Below are 9,625 nucleotides of genomic sequence, written 5' to 3' on the forward strand. Positions count from 1 at the left end.
CGGACCATTTCCGAAATTTTTGGCAATACACTTCAGCCTCGTCCTGCCCCTGAGACATAGACAGCAAGGCCTTTTCTGCCTGAATCTCAAGATTGGGTTCCTCATAAAGTAAACCGAGCGCCAGAAAAAACGCATCAAGATCAGCCAATGCCGGATCTCCTGGCGCCAGCGAAAAAGCCCAATCCTGAGGGTCGCCCCGTAAGAACGAAATAACAATTTTTACTTGCTGAGCAGAATCTCCTGATGAACAGGGTCTCAGGGACAAAAACAATTTACAATTATTCACGAAATTCCTAAACTTAAACCTGTCTCCGGAAAACAGTTCAGGAATCGGTATTTTAGGTTCTGACCTAGGATTTCTGATAACATAGTCTTGTATGCCCTGCACACGAGTAGCCAGCTGGTCCACACTTGTAATCAAGGTCTGGACATTCATGTCTGCAGCAAGCATAGCCACTCTGAGGTAAAGGGGAAGGAGAAAAAAAAAACTCAGAATCTTCTTTCTTATAATCCCTCTTCTGCAATGCATTAAACATTTAATACAGGCCTGGCAAACTGTTATGACCCCAATGGCGAGGGTCTCAGAGGTACGTGGAAGTCTGCAGAATACAAAAATCCAGCTCATAGGGCAGTGGTAACTGGGTTGACCATATATCTACTCCTAACGCCAACACTAGAAGTAGCCGGGGATCATTCCTACGTTGATTCTAGATGACACGCGCCAGCCGGAGAATCTAGCTACCCCTAGTAGAGGAAAACAAAGACCTTTCTTGCCTCCAGAGAAGGGGACCCCAAAGCTGGATAGAAGCCCCCCACAAATAATGACGGTGAGGTAAGAGGAAATGACAAACACAGAAATGAACCAGGTTTAGCACAGAGAGGCCCGCTTACTGATAGCAGAATAAAGAAAGGTAACTTATATGGTCAACAAAAACCCTATCAAAATCCACACTGGAAATTCAAGAACCCCCGAACCGTCTAACGGTCCGGGGGGAGAACACCAGCCCCCTAGAGATTCCTACAAAGGTCAGGATATAGATTTGGAACAAGCTGGACAAAAATACAAAACCAAAACAAATAGCAAAAAGCAAAAGGCAGACTTAGCTGATATAACTGGAACCAGGATCAGTAGACAAGAGCACAGCAGACTAGCTCTGATAACTACGTTGCCAGGCATTGAACTGAAGGTCCAGGGAGCTTATATAGCAACACCCCTAACTAACGACCCAGGTGCGGATAAAAGGACTGACAGAAAAACCAGAGTCAAAAAACTAGTAACCACTAGAGGGAGCAAAAAGCAAATTCACAACAGGTCACGCGACTGGTCACGCGACCAGTCACAAGCAGCACCGAGGTACTCAGAGATGAAAGCATGATCTTGTGCTGGGAGGGGGCCAGGGGGTGATATCAGGGTTACAGTTAGCCATGACTACAGCCCTGGCCCCATCCTCCCCCAAACCCTATCTATACCCCAGCCAGTCCCTACAGAAGCCACATATACACCAGTCAGTCCTCACACGAGCCACATATACACCAGCCAGACCTCACACAGCCTCTGAATACAGTGCATGTGGAGCGCCCTTCTAGGGCTGTGGGGTACTCGTGGCCCTGGGTGTCCAATTAAAGGAGAAGGTCTTTTAAGGGAATTTGTAATGTCTATGTTCGTGACGCCACCTGTGGTTTACGGTCAGTGAGGACCGGCGCTGCTTAAAGGGGTCCTCTGGGGCGATAGTTTGCAGCAAGATGGTGATGCTTCCCACAGGTGAAGAGGGGTCCCCAGGGCTTCCCAAGTGTATGGCAAGATGGTGTAAGCCGATAAATGAGCAAAGAACGAGGACACAGGTTTGCAAAGTCTTTACCTCGTTTACTGATGGTAGTAGTAGTCCTCAGTCCAGGGTACCAAGTGCAAGGTAGCTGTGGTCCGGCCGGCTTGGAGGCAATAGGAGATCCCTCTCCCAGGTGAGGTCCATAAGCCTTTCCTTCTTGCGCTGTTTATTTGGTTAGGTCCCTGCCGCTTGAAGCTCAGTGCAAGTCCCCTCTCTCCTGTCCTAAGTCAGATGTCTGTACGATAGGCAGTTTGAGCCTGTTTATAGGGACTCTATCATGCCCCAGGCGCTAAAGTTACTGCTTCATCTCAGACTTGATGCAGGCAAATGACATACAGTCCTATGCCCTCCAGTTCTGCTAAGTGTCCTAGAGTCCCACTATAGCCTCGGGCTCCTGGTACCCAGTTCTGTGCTCTGGCTCCTGGGGTGTCCTTTCGCTGTTCCCTTGCTGAGCCTCTTCCTCCTCTGTACTTTTTCCCTCTAAGCTCCTCCACAATTCAACTCTCCTTCTGCTTCTCACACTTTCCAGGGGTAGCAGCTCCCTCGTGGCTGCTCGGCCCCTATGTCTGCTCCAGACATCCTTCTACTCTCCTCTCTCAGACTCACTAAGACTGACTGGCTCCTCCTCCAGTCCAGGATACATAAAGTGACCCTGAATCCGGGTCCTGAGCTCCCCCTCCTGGCCTAGATTCAGATGTGTTGAATGTGAGTGTCTTACCTGATAGAGAGAATCTCCCTTGCCTCCAAGCGTGACATCACCTTCCCCGAAAGGAAGGCAACATCACTGCAACAACCGGTTCCCTGGGGTGTTGCACATGCAGCCATTCACAGTGACTTGATATTGCTCGATATCAGGAATATTTGCACATGGAGTATGGAGATGAAGACAATCCAGGAAGGAGATGTGGTTCATGCAGTACTTATGTGGACGGATCTGAGGTTTGAATTAAATTTGAAATATTTGCCCTTTACCTCGCCCTCTTCAGTAGGCCACTCCTGTTTTCTAGTGACCCTCCACTGGAAGCCTCTCCTAGTTTGATAACTCTGCATAGATAAAATCTATCTAATATCTTTAGTCGGAGGCGACGCTCTGCAGAGCGCAGTATATGGGGAATATACATATAATGAGGGGACTATGTGTCTGTTCAGGTGAATACATACAGTATGAGAAAAATGAAACTCTCTTTAGAAGAAATAATACTGTTAGGATCCAATAGCCGCTCGTCCTTCAAACATCCTCGGTCGCCGCGAGTCTTGCGCTGGAGGCGGCAGATAATGAATGGTGAGCGGAGCCCCGCTTGCTCTTGCTTTGTCTCTTTGTCTGTATTCTTTATACTTAGACTGTATTGACTTTCTCTGAAGTTATCAGTGATCTGGAAGGAACAGGAAGAATGAGATCAAGTCAGGGATCTAAAATATAAGAAGCGACCAACAGATCATAGTAACATAGTAACATAGTTATTAAGGTTGAAGGAAGACTTTAAGTCCATCTAGTTCACCCCATAGCCTAAGGCTGGTTTCACACTTGCGTTTTTGTCCGCTGCGTTTTAGCGCTAAAAAACGCATGCGGTTTTTTCCTATACTTAACATTAAAAACGCATGCGTTTTTTAGCATGCGTTTTGACGCGTTTTCGGCAATGCATGCGTTTTTTTGACGCATGCGGTTAGTTGCAGAAATGCAACCTGTAGTAATTTCTAGCGGCGTTTTTTTGCCGCAAAAAAACGCATGCGTTTATTCGCGGCAAAAAAATGTATTGCTGTTCTATGTAAACGCATGCGTTTTTAAGCACATGCATTTGCTTGCGTTAAAAACGCATGCGTTTTTATAGAAAAACACAAGAAAACACAAGAAAAAACAAAAAAAACCTAACCCTAAACACAAGAAAAAACAAGAAAACCCTAACCCTACCCCTAACCCTACCCCTAACCCTAACCCTAACCCTGACAAGCCACCCCCACCATCAAGGTGATAAAGGGATCCAAACCCTAACCCTAACCCTAACCCTGTATGACAGTCAATACTCTACGAGTTTATATTTTTAGTACTCTATAGCAATACCGTATATCTTGGGGTGTCCACATTGAACAAAGCTTTTTATTAGAAGAATGTCCTGGTCACCAGGTCAACATAATAGCCAATTCCTATGAATCCCTAGGATCCCTAGGGTTAGGGTTAGGGGTAGGGTTAGGGTTAGGGGTAAGGTTAGGGTTAGGATCCCTTTATCACCTTGATGGTGGGGGGTAGCTTGTCAGGGTTAGGGTTAGGGTTAGGGTTTGGATCCCTTTATCACCTTGATGGTGGGGGGTGGCTTGTCAGGGTTAGGGGTAGGGTTAGGGGTAGGGTTAGGGTTTGGATCCCTTTATCACCTTGATGGTGGGGGGTGGCTTGTCAGGGTTAGGGGTAGGGTTAGGGTTAGGGTTTGGATCCCTTTATCACCTTGATGGTGGGGGGTGGCTTGTCAGGGTTAGGGGTAGGGTTAGAGTTAGGGGTAGGGTTAGGGTTAGGGTTTGGATCCCTTTATCACCTTGATGGTGGGGGGTGGCTTGTCAGGGTTAGGGTTAGGGTTAGGGGTAGGGTTAGGGGTAGGGTTAGGGTTAGGGTTTGGATCCCTTTATCACCTTGATGGTGGGGGTTGGCTTGTCAGGGTTAGGGTTAGGGTTAGGGTTAGGGTTTGGATCCCTTTATCACCTTGATGGTGGGGGGTGGCTTATCAGTGACCTGGTGACCAGGACATTCTTCTAATAAAAAGATACCCCTAACCCTAACCCTAGGGATCCTATCCATAACCCTAACCCTAACCCTAGCTATTTCTGTTTATAGTGGGTTTTCTAGTTGATTTTGATGATTGGCAGCTGTCACACACTTCTCAGCATGCGTTTAAAAAACGCAAACGCAGGAAAAAACGCATGTAAATGCGGCAAAACGCCGCGGGTTTTTTTCTGCATACAAAAACGCATGCGTCTAAAAAACGCGGCGTTTTGCCGCGTTTACATGCGTTTTTTCACCACATGCGGTTTTTTTTTAAAACGCTGCAGATCAAAACGCAAGTGTGAAACCAGCCTAACCTAACATTGGGGAAAAAAATTCCTTCCCGACTCCACATATGGCAATCAGACTAGTTCCCTGGATCAACGCCCTATCAAAGAATCTAATATATATCCAGTAACATTATACTTTTCAAGAAAGGCATCCAGTCCCCTCTTAAATTTAAGTAATGAATCACTCATTACAACATCATACGGCAGAGAGTTCCATAGTCTCACTGCTCTTACAGTAAAGAATCCGCGTCTGTGATTATGCTTAAACCTTTTTTCCTCCAGACGTAGAGGATGCCCCCTTGTCCCTGTCTCAGGTCTATGATTAAAAAGATCATCAGAAAGGTCTTTGTACTGTCTCCTCATATATTTATACATTAACATAAGATCACCCCTTAGTCTTCGTTTTTCCAAACTAAATAGCCCCAAGTGTAATAACCTATCTTGGTATTGCAGACCCCCCAGTCCTCTAATAACCTTGGTCGCTCTTCTCTGCACCCGCTCCAGTTCAGCTATGTCTTTCTTATACACCAGAGACAAGAACTGTGCACAGTATTCTAAGTGTGGTCGAACTAGTGACTTGTATAGAGGTAAAATTATGTTCTCCTCATGAGCATCTATGCCTCTTTTAATGCATCCCATTATTTTATTTGCCTTTGTAGCAGCTGCCTGATACTGGCCACTAAATATGAGTTTGTCATCCACCCATACACCCAGGTCTTTTTCATTGACGGTTTTGCCCAGAGATTTAGAATTAAGCACATAGTTATAAATCTTATTACTTCTACCCAAGTGCATGACCTTACATTTATCCCCATTAAAGCTCATTTGCCATTTATCAGCCCAAGCTTCTAGATTACATAAATCATCCTGTAATATAAAATTGTCCTCCTCTGTATTGATTACCCTGCAGAGTTTAGTGTCATCTGCAAATATTGAAATTCTACTCTGAATGCCCCCTACAAGGTCATTAATAAATATGTTAAAAAGAAGAGGGCCCAATACTGACCCCTGTGGTACCCCACTACTAACCGTGACCCAGTCCGAGTGTGCTCCATTAATAACCACCCTTTGTTTCCTATCCCTGAGCCAGCTCTCACTCCACTTACACATATTTTCCCCTATCCCCATTATTCTCATTTTATGTAACAACCTTTTGTGTGGCACCGTATCAAAAGCTTTTGACATGTCCATATACACTACGTCCACTGGGTTCCCTTGGTCCAGTCCGGAACTTACCAGATCATCATGGAAAGTTCTACAACCTTCTACGAGGTTTGTGTTCTTGTTCTCCCCTTACAATCGAATGAAAACAGCTAAAGATAAATAGAGAATACGCTCTCCTAGTTCAGGGGCTGTGACCACCTAATGATTTTCTTGAAAAATTCTAAGTAGAAGGCCTTGTAATACTGATAAAAATGTGGCATCTTCCAGCTGCTGCCTGACACCAGCACTCTGCTAACCATCTGAAATAAGAGGCCCTGGTGTCTCCATTCCATATTCAAGACTTGAGTAGATTTTCCGGATCCGTGGAGATTTTGTCCCCGTGAAGGAAGCTCGTCTTCAGGGGCTCATAGCACCTGCATGGTCTGCCTGCGAGATGTACAATCACAGGTTACAAAGTAATGTCATGGCCATGCGCCCTCAGCAGGCATCTACTGGTTAACACTTGCTGGTTCGGTGGAGCGCACGGGTTCATCCTCTGCTGCAGATGGAAGGAAATATGAGTAATTTCCATATTCTCTTTGTAACCTCTTTATTTGTTCATCCAAGTGCATAAAATCACGTAAGAGCCCGAACAAGGAGGACGCTTCTGTGCAAAATGCAAATAGCAGTAGGCGCCGGTGCTCAGCGGTAGAACCAGTAAATATTCATCAACAGTCACCCACCAAGGAGGAAACATACAAAACCTAAGAAGCAACTTGTAAGATCCGTGTGGAAAAAAAGAGCAATATGAAGAGATGGGGAGATACGGGGAAAGTGAGATGGTATGGAGCAAACCAAGGAAAGCGAAATGAGCTAAAGGGATACGAGTAAAGTGAGAAAATATGGAGAAGAACACGGAAAATGAGACATATAGAGAAGAACAAGGAAATGGAGACAATATGGAGAAGAACAAGTAAAGTGAGACAATATGGAGAAGAACACGGAAAATGAGACATATAGAGAAGAACAAGGAAATGGAGACAATATGGAGAACAAGTAAAGTGAGACAATATGCAGAAGAACAAGGAAATGGAGACAATATGGAGAAGAACAAGTAAAGTGAGACAATATGGAGAAGAACAAGGAAAGTGAGACAATATGCAGAAGAACAAGGAAATGGAGACGATATAGAGCGAACTGAGGAAGACAAGATGGGATTAAGGGATCTGATGAAAGTGTGACAGGATGGAGGGAACTGTGGAAATTGAATTGAGCTAAAGGGATCTGAGGAAAGTGAGACAATATGGAGAAGAACAAGGAAAGTGAGACAATGAGGAGAAGAACAAGGAAAGTGAGTGTCAGGATAACTTCACTTTTAGTCATGAAGCTGCAGCTCTGTGGTGCCCCCTTACCCTGCTGGCCAACAAGGGTATTGACAAAGGATAAGAAAGTGAGCGCAGCTGCTCTAATTTATGTCGAATAATGCTGCACGTGATGTGACGGGATGTATATATGCAGCGCCCCAGAGTCCTGGTCGTTGCAGTACTGATGCTCCGCCACTAAGGGGAGTGATGTTACGTCTGATGGCACTAAAGGAGTTCACCTGACCAGGTATCACAGTCACACATTACACTTCACACTCCGGCCACCAGGGGGAGCAAAGGGTTCTATGTATTCGGCCACTCCTCACACTCTAGTAATACTGGGGGTTGGATAGGAAGTTAGGGAGAAGCTGACTGGGTTTTGCCCAGGCAACATCCTGTGAGAGAGGGAGTTCCTGGGAAGATTCAGGAGGGTCCCTGTCAGGGGTGGGATCCTGACAGCAACCTAGCGAAAAGGACAGATTGTTACGGAGCCGCCCCTGCACCCGTTGCGGCGGCATCTTAAGAAAGGACACGAAGCGAGGTTTATTGTGGAGAAGTGAGAAACAAGATCACAGCACAAAGGAGAATAGAACCAGGAGGAGTCGTGCCCTAAGATCGTGGCAACATCCTACTGAGGCGCGTAGCCGGTGGCTGGAACGCCGAGGAAGTATTGGGCTCCAAGCATTACTTCAAACCAACGGCAGGACAGTTAACTTTAGGTTGTCTGTCTCACCTAATTCACCTAAGCAGACAACGGAGGCAATTGTGGGAGAGGGGCGTCTCTAGGGTCCCTATAAAATAACTCCAGGCCTACCCCGTCATACGGGTGCGTCCTATCCATATCATCTGGGGGACGGAGAGAGAAAGAACGTCAGAAACAGACACAACAGTTGTGAGGACTATGTGGTGCTCAGCAGGGAAGTACTACAACACCCAGGCGCTAGTAGGTAGGCTACTGATTTCCACCTGCAAAGGGAACTCTGGAGGTGCCTTCGGACCAGCCGGTCTCAGCCAGCCCTGTTAGCAGTGCTCTGGATTGTGGATCCCGAAGTCTTCAGTAAAGAGGTAAAGAGACTGCAACCCTGTGTCCTCGTTATTCATCGCGCCTTGCACCACGCACCATCATCACCCCTTTTATTGGATGCCCCTTAGCAGGGTCACGGACCGGGTCTAGCCACCGTGACATCCTCAGAACCGAGACATAGGGGCCCGGTACCGAGTACCCCACGGCCCTGCGTCTGGGGGCGCTCCATATACACAACCGGATCCTGATAGGAACATATACAGTATATACCTCTATCCAGTCACCACCAAGTCCCAAACACCACATAAATACGAAAACTATGCTGCCACCACCGACCTCTTACAGGTGGACCGGACACACGTTCGGTAGCGTGAATTTACACAGAGTACGTGGTGGATCACTCATAGGGCAAGAAGAAGAAGATAGTAAATTTATAAGTTTACTCCAGAAAGAATTGGCAGTATTTACAAAAGATACAAATGATATTACAAAAGAGACAAAATACAAGTATGTACAAACAGTTATGAAATAACTCAGTTACAAGTATGATGTGCCGATAAAGGGGAGGAGAGGTCCCAAAGAAATGATCCAGTACTGCAGCATGGTGTTCAGCTGTCTCTCCTGGCTCTGAATGAATGCCAAAGATGTAGGTTTCTGTTTTATGCTTCGCCATAAAATTAGGAACTCCCACTTTGCTGACCTCACATGTGAGCTGTTTTCTGGGAGCTACACATAGCTTGGAAAGTTATGGATAACTCCTTTTCTTCATATTTTTGGCCTGGAAGCTCGCAGGCCAACGATATGGGCATTATTTTTTTCCCCTGCAATTTTACCGTTCTTTAGAATCCAAACACAGTATGTCTGTGATTTGCTGGTGGGCCAAAATTAATTTCCCAGGTTTCTGAAGGCCCTAAATGCCGCAAAACGCTGTCATGCATAACCCCAAGTGCCCAGATGGTGGAAATCTAATTTTCATGTTTCTGGGATTAATCTGTATTATTGAATCTTACTTTGAGTATTTAACTTATAAGACAATGGGATGTTTGGAGGGAAAACACATTCTGTTCTGCTAGTCCTAGCAGGCAATAAAACTTGCATTCCACGCTGACCATTTGCCTGTAGGGAGGGGGGTGGAAATTCACAGAGAAAGAGAGTAGGACTTGGTCCTACAGAAACCAATGATGGAAGAAGAACAAGGAAAGTGAGACGATATGGAGAAGAACAAGGAA

The sequence above is a fragment of the Ranitomeya variabilis genome, chromosome 1 (assembly GCF_051348905.1).
Source record: "Ranitomeya variabilis isolate aRanVar5 chromosome 1, aRanVar5.hap1, whole genome shotgun sequence".
NCBI lineage: Eukaryota > Metazoa > Chordata > Amphibia > Anura > Dendrobatidae > Ranitomeya > Ranitomeya variabilis.